At 40.4% G+C, this 12,187-nt stretch overlaps 1 protein-coding gene across 8 annotated transcripts in view; it reads right to left on the reverse strand.

Annotated features, from left to right (window-relative positions):
• Positions 1–12,187, reverse strand: part of CYRIB (CYFIP related Rac1 interactor B) — a 91,271-nt gene that overhangs the window by 20,461 nt on the left and 58,623 nt on the right. For all 8 annotated transcript variants that reach the window (XM_084509901.1, XM_084509894.1, XM_084509899.1 and 5 more), the window contains one exon: positions 9,913–9,949. The gene's annotated coding sequence lies outside the window, so the exon portion shown is untranslated. The remainder of the gene's footprint in view (positions 1–9,912; positions 9,950–12,187) is intronic.

Raw genomic sequence — 12,187 nt, forward strand, 5'->3', positions numbered from 1 at the left:
AGAGACTTCAGCAGAAAATGCAACTGACCTACTGACAGCAGGTCGGTGAACAACCTCTCCCAGAAAAGGAGAGGAACTGAAGGTGAGAATTAATTAGTTCAACCGTGGCAGCAACAAGACAACAGGTGATGTAGGAATGCATTCAAATTTACACAAACACAGAGCTGCACGGACACTTTGTAGTAACAAAGCTCTCAACAGACTTCTTCTCCCTTGTGTATTGAGCACACTGAAACAATCTAGATATACTTTAGCCATATCACAGTTCCATGCAAAAGGCACGATCACATTTGCTTTCTTCACAGCCAAATAGCTGCCACATGTTCAGTTTGTATGGAGTGAGTGGAAATCTGGCAGAAGCTGGACAAATGCAGTATCATTTCCGACACTTACCAAGGTGAGTTCTAAGTTACTCAAGACTCTCAAGTATTCCTAAACATCACAGGACTTGGTGTGCTTGAAGAACTGTAGAAATGACGATTCCTTTAAGTTGTAATCTAAAAAGCTAGACCTCAAGAAACTGGGAGAATTAAAAAAGCCCAATTTAGACCAAAGTTGAGGTGATATAATGGATTTAACATTTCTTGGGAGGACAATTTCTCTCCCCTCTCCCCTTTTTGCACTCCTTGAAGCAAGGAGTGAATGCAAGGTTCAAGAGATAGAAACTGACTCTTGCTGTGAGGCTAAGCACTAGTTTCTTGAGCTCTGAAATGGCCTAGAAGTGAGACAGTGGCACACTGTCACAGTGTGGAGCCCCCCAGATTCATGGAAGAAGCTGTGGATCAACATGCAATGGCTCAGCTTAGATGACTCTTCACTTCTGTGCATTATTTTGCTTCGAAAGGTGTGGCTGAGCAGCAGAGCTGACCTGTTGCACATACACATGTGGAACCTATAGAGGCAAAATTAAAAGTGACCGTTCTGTGAGGCTGTGGCGTCAGCAGCCCACCTGAATCAACCCCAGGGTACAGCAATGCAGCTCAGAGATGCCTCAGGCTCCTGAGGAATCCAGATTTAGTAGAGTCTTGTTTTGTTCAGGATGCTTATTTGTACTTCTGCTGGTCCCAAAACACACGAAATTAGTCCATTACTGGCTCTAAGATTAGAGGTGATGACAATCTGCATGTTGGAAAAGGAAACAGTGTTAGAGACCAGCCACTGCAGTCATCTCCAGAGCCCGCTTCTGCTATCTGATGCCCTGTAAAAGCATCAACACAGAAGATTTTAGCAGCTCTATAAAGACTTATCTTGGTAAATTAATACCGCAGTGGTACGAACAGATTTAGAATGGATTTACCAAGCACTCTTCCAATTTCCTTGAAAGCCCATGTCTTCAGCTCAAGTAAGTACAACTACTGTTTTTAGAAAGTCAGATATGGTTCCAGTTGCCCAGCCCTGACCTTGCATCTACTCAAGCAGATCTTCCAGTATGAACTGTGTCCTTCTTGAGCACGTTGCCACATCAGTCAGCTCTGATTCAAGAAAGATTTAAGCCTATAGAAAGATCAAAGCCAACGCAAGCACTACTACTGACTGCATTTCCTACCCTGCAGTTTGGCTTCGTCCCAGAGCTGACTCAGAACTGGAGGTGACTTCTGTGGGTGGTGCCCCCTTCTGACCCACCATCACTCAGCTGCAACTGGAACAAAAGCCACACTGGGGTTACCCTTATCAAGAGTGATTTTGCACCTTGCAGTCACAAAATCAAAACATTCACAAGCCCAGTCCTAAGTACAGTTTAGCTCACTACCTATTTGCTCTTCCACAGCTTCAGATCAAGCTCTGACACATTTTATTGAGTATTCTCATTCAGAGAAAAGCATGCTTTAAAACCAAACTTTCCTCTGAGGGGTCTTAATCATTAAGATTTTATACTACAGTGCCCAAAGGTAACTCATTAGGAAAACAGACAGTGTAAGATGCAGTAAATACACATTTTACACTATTGAAGTTTTCTGTTGCCACGAATCCATCATCACAAAATCAGAGTAGGGAAAAAAAAGAACGCTGCTCGTCTGTGTCCAAAAGCCTTCCATCCCTGTGAAGCTGCCCAGAATCCCTCCTGGCATGCTCTGAGCGCCAGCACAACGCTCGAGCCACGTGGAACAGGTTGTGGGAAATCGAAGCCCTAGCCAGGAACAGGCTTTAAACTTGACCTACTTGCACAGAATAAGACATACGGGATGCCACATCTCATTACAGTGATTTGGCCCATTACAGCCTTATGGGGTTGTATGATGTTGAGGGCAGTGCCATGATCAGACAAGCGGAAAGCGAAGGCATATTTTCAAAACAAGTCTTGCACGCATGCCCTTCATGCTGAAAACATCCCTGACACATTGCAGTGCTTTTTTTCTAAGCTAAGCCCAGGGGAAGTTTAATAGAAATACACGATGCAACTAAATTCAGGCGAGCACCAAAGACATTGCCCCCTCTCTCACCTGAAAGAAAAACTGTACGTTAACAAGGATTGTTTTCAACTGGGGAGCAGCTGAAAACTCAACTCTTTGTAAAAGGCAAAACACCAGGAGGATGCTCACATCACAGTCTGAATTTTGCTTTGTTCTGCTGGCAGAATAGCATGCTTCCAAACTAATACCAAGTTAAATAAATGTAAAAACCCATGGCTGTCACTACCAAAGAACACGTGCCTCTAGAAAATGCCAGCTGACCTTTCCCAGCATACACTATTCCCTGACTCCTTTTAACAAAGCTTAGGACTGAACAGGAACATCCAGAGAACAAAATCTCTGCTCAATGAGAAGCATGTATCCATGCTCTAGAGTTTGGAGGTGCGTATGCAAGCACACACACAGAGCATGCACCTTCTTTTGGGGATTGAGTTTAAAATTTTCAGCTGGTCAGGAGTGTGCGCTACAAACCTCTCATCCAGGGAGATTTTGGTACAATTCAAAGTGAAAAAAAAAAAAAAATAGTATTAACATTATAGTATGACACAAAGTGCTTCAAGTTATAATCTGAGCGCTACCACTACCAGAAGCCCAGCTGAACGTCTCCCTGTATTGTTCCTCCGAACGATAATCCTATCAGCCCAGCAATTGTTTCAAGGCTTACTGAACATTGCCTGCCTCCAGTATCTGGCCACCAACAGGAAAAAAAAGCCAGTGCACAAGTGGCTGCCTGCATGAGCAGAATCAAAGGGAGCCCTCAGCAACACACGAGCTCACGAAGCGGACAGCCCATCAAGCTGAGTGTTGTTTTCTGTCCCAGTGAAGCAGTTCAGCTCCACAGTCAGTGAGAATACAGCTGCCCTCAACCCTAAAAAGCCAGCGAGGGCTTGTGAACTACATTGCAAGATTCCTTTTTAAACCTTTTTAAGAAGTCTTAATATTTTCCTTGGATCCAAACGCGTTTTTCTTAGTCTAATGCACATTTTTTTTTCTTTCCTGAGAAGTGCCCGAGAAGCACAGATACCCTCTGACATTCTAATCCCCACTGCTGTTGTTATCGTGGTGCTTAAAGTAATTAAACACCTGACATTAAATGAAGTCCCAAAGTAACAAAACACATTGCCCAGACAAGAAATAATTATTAAATATTCATTATCACTCAATCTGGAAAAGACCAGAACGTGAGAACTGTTAACTGTAGATTTAGGAAGGAGAAGCTGGTGCTATGAGCTTGAAACGGGTTAGATTTTGGATGAGCTGCTCTCATATTCAAGACCCATCAGAGCTATAATAAAATTATTAATGTTGAAGGTGTCAGTCCAGATGCTGTAATCTGAATCTAAGTGCTGAATCGAATGCATATAGGAATTGCTATTCCAGTCACCAATTCCACATAAAATGTGATATTTCATTCACCACTAAACAATTTGTTCTAGCAAAGGGAGGATTTCATCATTTTACACACACTTTTACAGCATACTTCAGCCTAAACCTATGCAAAGGCCCACACACTGCTTTCCACTACTGACATCTAGCGGTTATTCTTCCACACACCACTAGTTACAAATCATTTTTGATTTTATTCCCATGAACAATTAAAAAAAGGGGATAAAAAGCCACTGAATTTCCTATCTTACCCAAATAAAGCAAAAAAAAAAAAAAAAAAAAAGTACAAGAAAATGTTTCTCTATAGAAAAGGAAGTATTCGGGCTAGCCTAATAAAAGTACTACTTAAAGGTTATTTAGAGCTTCCTCTGACACCAGTTCTTTTGGCTAAACTGCTTTTGATATAATGAACTACCTTTGCTGAAACTGAAGTTACTGTTTTTTTTTGTTTTTTTGTTTTTTTTTTTTTTTTTTTTTTTAAGATCACACATCATCAATAAAGGCTCCTTTCTGAACAACAGTGAGAGTTCAAAACCTGCCATATCAGGAAAACGGAGCCCTGCCAGGGAAAACAGCCTAGTGAAAAAGGCTCACATTCCTTGAAACCAGAATTGTAAAATACAGGCAGCTCCGTGTTTATTCAGACCATTTGTCCATTTAGAGGAAACCTAGGGAAAGGCTCTGAAGACTCCACAGTTCCTCTAGAAGTGGCAGCGTTGAAGTCTTGTTAATTTGGGAATATTTTAGTGGCACAGCTGACAGTGAACGGCTTAGTTTATCATAGTTCATGTTATTATGGAGTGACAGACAAGTTCACAGCAAGACCTAGTTTGTCTGGAAGGATTATTCTGATTTTTAAAATAGAATTTGTATTGGAAAGGGGAGAGATGAGGCTGTGGAAAGTCCACTCTGATTTACCCTTGAGTAACTCTGCAACTATGCCAAGGCAAGTAAGCAAGTAAGTAACAAAGCAACTAAGCCTGTAAGTAAAAAAAAAAATAAATAAATAATAAAAAATCATAACTTTTAGGAGACAAAAGGCTTTCTCTAGACATATTTATACCCAAACGCAATTTACACTTCACTTTCTCCTTAGAAGTTTAAAATCTCAGGAAGTCTTCTGCAGTGCTGCAACTCCTCCAACAGAGGTCACTGCCTTACAATTTCATCTTTCAGATAAAGGGAAGCGTATAACAAATGTGTTGACATTATTTTATACTATCTTAGCATCTTACATGACTGAGAGCCAGCAATTTCCTTCCAGCCCAAATACAGTATTTAACCAACTGAGATTATCAGGGAAAAACTGGCTGATCTTAAAGTATTTTTTCCTCCATACTGATAAAATGATAAAAACTGAATGTTCTCAACTTTCTTTCAATAAAGAAAATATTGAAGGTACATAAAGATGAAAAAATACATTCAACAAGAGATGGAGATCGAAATTTTTTAGAAAATATTTTTACAAAAGCTCTTCTTACTCTACAAAAGAAGGTATGCCTATTAAAACAGCTCTGTTTCTCTATAATAATAAGTTTCGTAATTCAAGGCTATGGTTTAAGAACTATCAAGCTCCTTTATCAAAAATAAACACACAACCAAAATAATTTGTGTGCCAAGCCCTCCTCCTGTCAGTTTTTCATCCAAGAATAAAAAAACTAAGTTCTCCTTTTATTGTCTGGACAGCAGTGAGATACGTTCAACCCCTATCTTCACTACAGGGTCTAATACAATTGCTCTACCACCCTGCGTTGGCATTTCACTCGTGAAAAAGCACTCTTCTGCAATCCTGAGTTTATATGGAAATGTGTTTTCCTTCAGAACAGCTCCATTTCCAACCATGCAAATCAGGCTGCCATACACTTCAGTAAGCAAGCTGGATGAAGTTTCCTCTGAGGCTCTGACAAACGGCCTGCCCAGTACTGCCATCTAATGTACTCATGCAAGGGCTACAGTCATCTGCATTGCTCCTCAATGCTGAAATGAAACATTTCATTTTAGTTTGGCTCTGAACCGCTACACTGAAGCCCTTTCAGTGCCTTGCAGCTCCTATCCTAACAATGTTATATTATCTAGTCAAAAAGCTGATGGATATATCTAGTCATTTACATATTTTAATCTCAAAAGATTTTCTCAGCATGTGCAAAAGCAATCTCACGTGTATGAACCTGATGCTGACTGTCCATTTGAGAATTTCATTGACAACCTGTCCCTGGCCAACCACAGAGGAATAGATGTCCTATGGCCCTCCAAAACTCATAGCAGGGAAGGCAGAACTGGGTATTCCAGGAAAGCTTTCTGATTTTTCTGTAGAGCCTTCCTTTACCAAGCCACCCGTCAGACAGAGCATGCTTGCAGTCAGCTAACGAAACCCACCAGGTTCCTGATGGTACAACAGAAGACGATCAGCAGAATGCTACCCCATCCATCTGTTTTCAGAACAGAAACAAAGTCAGACAGGCATTAGGCTGGGAAAAAAAATGGTCTCTACGTGGTTGTTTGCTTCTTCAAAATTTCACAAGAGATTTCTTGCAAGATCAGGTTTCTGCAGCAGTCTGTTATTTCCAGTTAGTTCTTCAGATTGTCTCACGAGGCATAGTATCAACTACCTAGAGTCTCAATACTATTTTTTCCTTGTTAGAATGGTAGTGTGGAAAAAAAAAGCCTAGACCAATGCGAACTAATTGTGCTGAATATCTCGTTTTATACTTTTTAATTCCCACCTAGTTTCCACTATTGGAAATACAGGGGAACGGTTGCTATTCTCCAGAGATGTTACACAACCTGCAATCCTGTGAGATCAGCAGCAAGTATGAGGAGCGTTACGTAGAGCTCTGATTTCCTGCACTGGTCCCTCAGTGAATTCTGCAAAGCCATACTGCCTTGCACCACAAGATGTTTGCTCTACAGGTCTAACAGAAAGGGACCTAGAGACTCAAAAATCATTAGGTACTTTAGAGGAGACCCTCTTTGGTCTAGCTATGATAATGCAAAAAGAATAACTTTTTAAGAGGCGATGATATATTACAAAGATCTGTTCTGGGGGCATTACTGAAAGGAGGGCTATCAAAGTGTAGTGAGCCAAGCCAATCAGTAATCCAGCTGACATAAACTAGCTGGATTTTTGCTAAAATTACTCAAAAGAGGGCTTTTAAAGGGAAAAACAAACAAACCTACAGGATAAGAAGGAAGATCCCTGAACAGCCAGAAGAAAGAGACAAAAATAATAAGTGATCAATTCTCACTACGGAGGGATGTTACCAGTGGGGGGAGTTTCTCACAGTAATGCTGTTCAATACATGGGCAGATGACCTGGGAAGGTCCAGATCAGTAAAGAGAAAGTTTGCAACTCATGGTGATATTCAGGCTAGTGAGGAAAAAGGCAGGCAGGCAAAAGAACCTCACAAAGCTAACATGACATGACAATGAAATCCAATTGTGGAAGTGTGAAATGATGAACCAAAGTAAAAACTATCCTAACTTTATACTGAAGATTCTCAACTCCAAGCTATTACAATTCTGGAACAAAACCTTTAAAGTCACGTTCAGTTTAGCTAAGGTTTGCATTTAATTATGCTCATAAACAGCTAAAAAAAAAAAATATACTTAATCTAGGTGTTCAGAATTAAGAAAGGAATGAGGAACACCATTACACTTCAGTATTGAATCTGCAATTTATACAAGGAAATTCTGGTCCCTTAATCTCAAAAAAGAAATGGAAGAACAGGAAAAAAACAATGAAGGACTGCACAGATGATCAAAGCTCTGCCACAACTTCCACAGAAGAAACAGTTCAGCTGTCTTATTCTCCTCATTTGAAAGATTTTCTGACATGGGGAAAATACAACAAAGAACTATAAAGTCATAAGTAATATGAGGAACGCATAAATAAAGAAGCAAAACACAGACTCTTAACATTTACCAGTTGCACTAAACAAAACTAGAAGGAAACAGGCTGAAGAATAAATAAGGAGCTGATGGGTCTTTTTGCAGGTCAGCGCAATTCACTGAGAAAGGATGCTACAAGTCTGCAGCTGTGCTAGGGGAAACCCAGTACATACGTGGAATTTAAAGCCATTAAAGAACACTGAACACATTTAGCAATTACATTTGACTCAAGAACACTTGGTCTGAAAATATTTATAACCTAGAACCATCATCAATATATTCCCTCCTGGTTTCTGTTCATCCCTAGGCATCTATTTATGTTAAAGGTTCAAGTATTACTGTATTTTAAGCTTTTTCAATTTTTAACCTTATTCAGAAAGTGCCATCTAATTAAGTTTGCCGCATTCTTTAAAGGCTTTAAAGTTTTCAACAGTCTCTAGAACTTTACCATTGTTATCTTACTGGTGTTTTCCCCGTTCAAAATGTTGCTTGGTTAGGGCTTCTACCAGTCCCTTCAAGCCCTTTACACTGGTGATCCCCTTTTGGTTTGAGATGCTATCAAACTTTCGGCAGCTGTTTTGTTTCAGCACAGTTGGAGAAGGTGAAAACATTAACAGTCAGAGATATCTGAACTGATGGGCTGCTCAAGTGGCCAACATCATTTCTGTTTATAACCGATTTCCCTTCAACACCAGAAACGTTGATTCAGTTTCTCCAAAGAAAACAGAAGTTTCTTGCCATGTGCTGTAGCTTTTCTCTGGGCAGCCTTTCCTCCTGCAGGCAGCAGCATTTCCAGCGATACCCTGAGCTTTGCTAGCTGTGAGGGATGACTCACCTTCCTGAGCAGAAGCAGCACTGTCCTGGTAGAGGAGTAAGTGAGGAGTGGGAAAGGATTAGCAAAACCAAGTGCATGTATCCAGAGGGAAACAAAATGGTAATTTTTAATGGTACTTGGCTACACAGCCCCATGGTCTGCTTCAGCTACTCTTACACGGTATCCTTTGCAAATGCACAGCCTGCTGTAAAGGTTTGCACTGGTTCAAATTGCAGCTTTGCTAAAACACTTACCCGTGACTCTGGATTTAAAGGCTACTACCAGGTGAAAACACTACTACTGCTAACACTGGATCTTCTCCTATCCATCTGTTGCAGATTGGGAAAAATATTACTGTATGCTTGCCCAGTTCCTAGACTCACTCCATAACACAGGCAAGATAGTAGATTAGATGGACTGTTTATCTGATCTGGAATCACTATAAGCTCTCCAAAAATTAACAAAAAACGATACAAATCTCAACAAAACCAGTGTTGTTGTTGTTCTTTCAAAGCAAGTCTTTCAACACATTTACCAAATACTAAAATCAGGGAAAATTATTTCTGTGACATTTATGCCTTATATTCTTAATTTCTGAATGGGATATCAAAAGTTTTGGACATGGCACTCAAATGTTTTTCCACTATTGTCAATAAAACTGATGAAAAATTAACTGATCTCCCCAGAATTTGAATAACTTTTTCATGATTCATCAGGAATGGAAGAAAAATGAATCCCATCTCACATTTGGTAGTTACCTTACTAATATGACACAAAAGACAGCTATGCTGGCACAGCACAATAAACACATACTATAACACATTGTGAAGTAGCTTAAAAAAGTAGCAGGTTATAAACCTAGAAAGGAAAGCCTTCACATGAGCATATACTACCTGTTCAGATTTATAAACTTTCTCAGAGTAATTGCTTCTGGCTTAAGGCAGGTGGCTCAGAAAAGATTTGAAGTTATGCAGTAACATAAGTAAAGAGACAAAAAAAATACTGAGGAAGAAAAAACATTCAAATTTTCCAAGAATTTTAAACATGATCTTCCAGGATAAGTTTTAAAGTGTGGCTAACTACTGTGTTCTACACACTAAAAATGCACATTGCTACAGTGAGCCTTCAAAATCATTACTAGGCTGTGTGGTGATGTACCAGGTAAACAAAAATCCAAATGCTTGCAACCCATTTAGTATCTTTAACCACAGGGACACATGCATTAGGCTACAGATCAAGGGCTTCCCAAAGAACATGATGGCTTGCAGAAGTTGTGGAAGCAACTTGGGGAAAAGAAGTTCTTGAAGAGAAAATTGCTAATATTCAGTATGGTCCATTTTACCCGTCCATATTAAATTTTTCATTCCTTATGTGTCGGGAGAGTTTTCAAGCAGGTTAAGTTTCGGTTCTTACCTACAGCCAGTGCTGCACTCTGTTCTTGGCCTCCACTCTGTTTCAAAAGAAAAAAAAAAGATTATGAAAATACATTCCTTAGCACCAAAAACCTTCAGTGTAATGCTATGCAGCCTTGCAAAAGCTAACACATTTGTTCCAGACAGTACTATTCTTCAAAATCTACTTCATAAATGTAGTTCTGAAGCTATGTGTTACTGACTTTTGAAAAATACATGAAAAAAATAGAATGCAGAATTGTTCTATCTGTAGGCATACAAATAAATAGGGAACAATTATCTGGCAACAAACTTGTTTCTAGGGAAAAGGGCTGCTGGTGTTAGATACTCTGAAAGAACACATATGCCATAATAAATTTAATTACTAGAGGGTCAAAGCTGTAATAAAATATCAGTGGCAAAATTAGATTTAATTCATATTCCCCTAAATCCCACCTACTCTCACCAGGTACTTTATGCATGTTTTTTTCCTTCTCATGACCATAGACTGCTCAATTCACACTTTGAGGCAAAACAACAAAAACCAGAACACTAACTGGAAAATGTTGGTCCCCCTACAGGTCGGGGCTGAACTCAAGTTGTGAACAGAAACCAAAACCAGTCAGATCCAACAGAAACACTACTTCAAAAAGCTCATTTCCTGAAATAACAGAAAATTGAAATAAAAAAAAATCACACAGGAAACAACATTTAAGAACACAGAAGTTTCTACCTAAAAACAGATTTCTGGGTAGTCAAGAGCACCGGTTAAGATTATTTTGACTGGAAGTCCAACTAAATTTAGATAGACTAACTAAACAGAGCTATTAACAATCAGGAACAGTCCAAATTCATTAGAATGGCCAAAGTATATGAGTAAATGTGAAAATAACAGGCAGAAAAAGCAAAATAGGAGCAAAGGTAGGAAAAATTTAAAAATCCCTAACAGTATTAGTTTATCGCTACAAATACACGACTAAATTTCCAATTGATACAATTATTAGAAAAATGAAGAACTGCTCAGCTCTTCACATCTTTCCATATAGAATATCTCATTTGTAAGCGCTGAACACTTTTGAAAGTGTGCTGATGCTCAGATAGCTTGTCCTCAAGGCTTCAGAGAAATGAGTGAAAGTTGATTATTAACAAAAGTCTTCCAGGGCTCTTGTGATAACGGAGAAGAGGACAGAAGTTTAGAGCCCTTAGGCAAAAGGGAAGCAACCAGGAAAGCTCAGAATTATAGGTCTGTTAGACCAAACAACAGGCAGAAAGACAGGAATCCACTAACTGGATTCCCATCTTTGTCACAGAATCACCTCAGTTGGAGCAGACCTTCAAGATCACGAAGTCCAATCATCGGCCTGACCCAAAGAGCCCCATCACTAAACCACGTCCCTGTGTGCCCTGTCCACATCTCTTCAATACCACCAGGGATGAGGACTCCACCACTTCCCTGGGCAGCCCGTTTCAATGCTTGAGAGCCCTCTCCATGAAGAAATTCCTCCTGATGTCCAACCTGAGCCTACCCTGGCACAACTTGAGGCCATTCCCTCTGGTCCTATCACTGGTTACCTGTGAGAAGAGGCCAACCCCCAGCTCCCCACCCCTTCCTTTCAGGCAGTTGCAGAGAGCAATGAGGTCTCCCTTGAGCCTCCTCTTCCCCAGACCAACCACCCCCAGGTCCTTCAGCCGCTCCTCACAGGACTTGTGCTCCAGGCCCTTCACCACACACTTCTCCACACACACTACAGCAACTCAAAGTCCCCCAAACTGAACACAATATTCAAGGTCTCACCAGTGCTGCATACAAATGGACAATCCCTTCCCTGGTCCTGCTGGCCCCACAATTTCTGACACGGGCCAGGATGCCATTGGCCTTGTTGGTCACCTGGGCACGTTGCTGGCTCATGGTCAGCAGGCCACCAACCAGCACTCCCAGGTCCCAATTTAGTACCGATAAGCATGCCTTCATACAAAACAGACTGAGCATATTTGATGCTATCAACTTGGTTTATGCTGGCAAGCCGATCGGTATGAAGTCACACTGCAAAACCCAACATCATGGGGTATTTTAACTGTTGGTATTAACACTATGCTACACAATAAAGCACAGAGTAAATAGGTAAGGAATTGACTTACAGATTTATAGCAGTCAGTGGGGAATAATCACCAAACATCCATTAAAAATGGCAGGATGTGAAATTAATGGCGTGATGGATTCTTTCCAAGTCTAACTTCGGGATGCACCTCAGTTCAGACACAAGCGAATATCTGAATAAAGATGAGCCAGTGGTCAG

Source organism: Aythya ferina (genome assembly GCF_964211825.1).
Source record: "Aythya ferina genome assembly, chromosome: 2".
Classification (NCBI taxonomy): domain Eukaryota; kingdom Metazoa; phylum Chordata; class Aves; order Anseriformes; family Anatidae; genus Aythya; species Aythya ferina.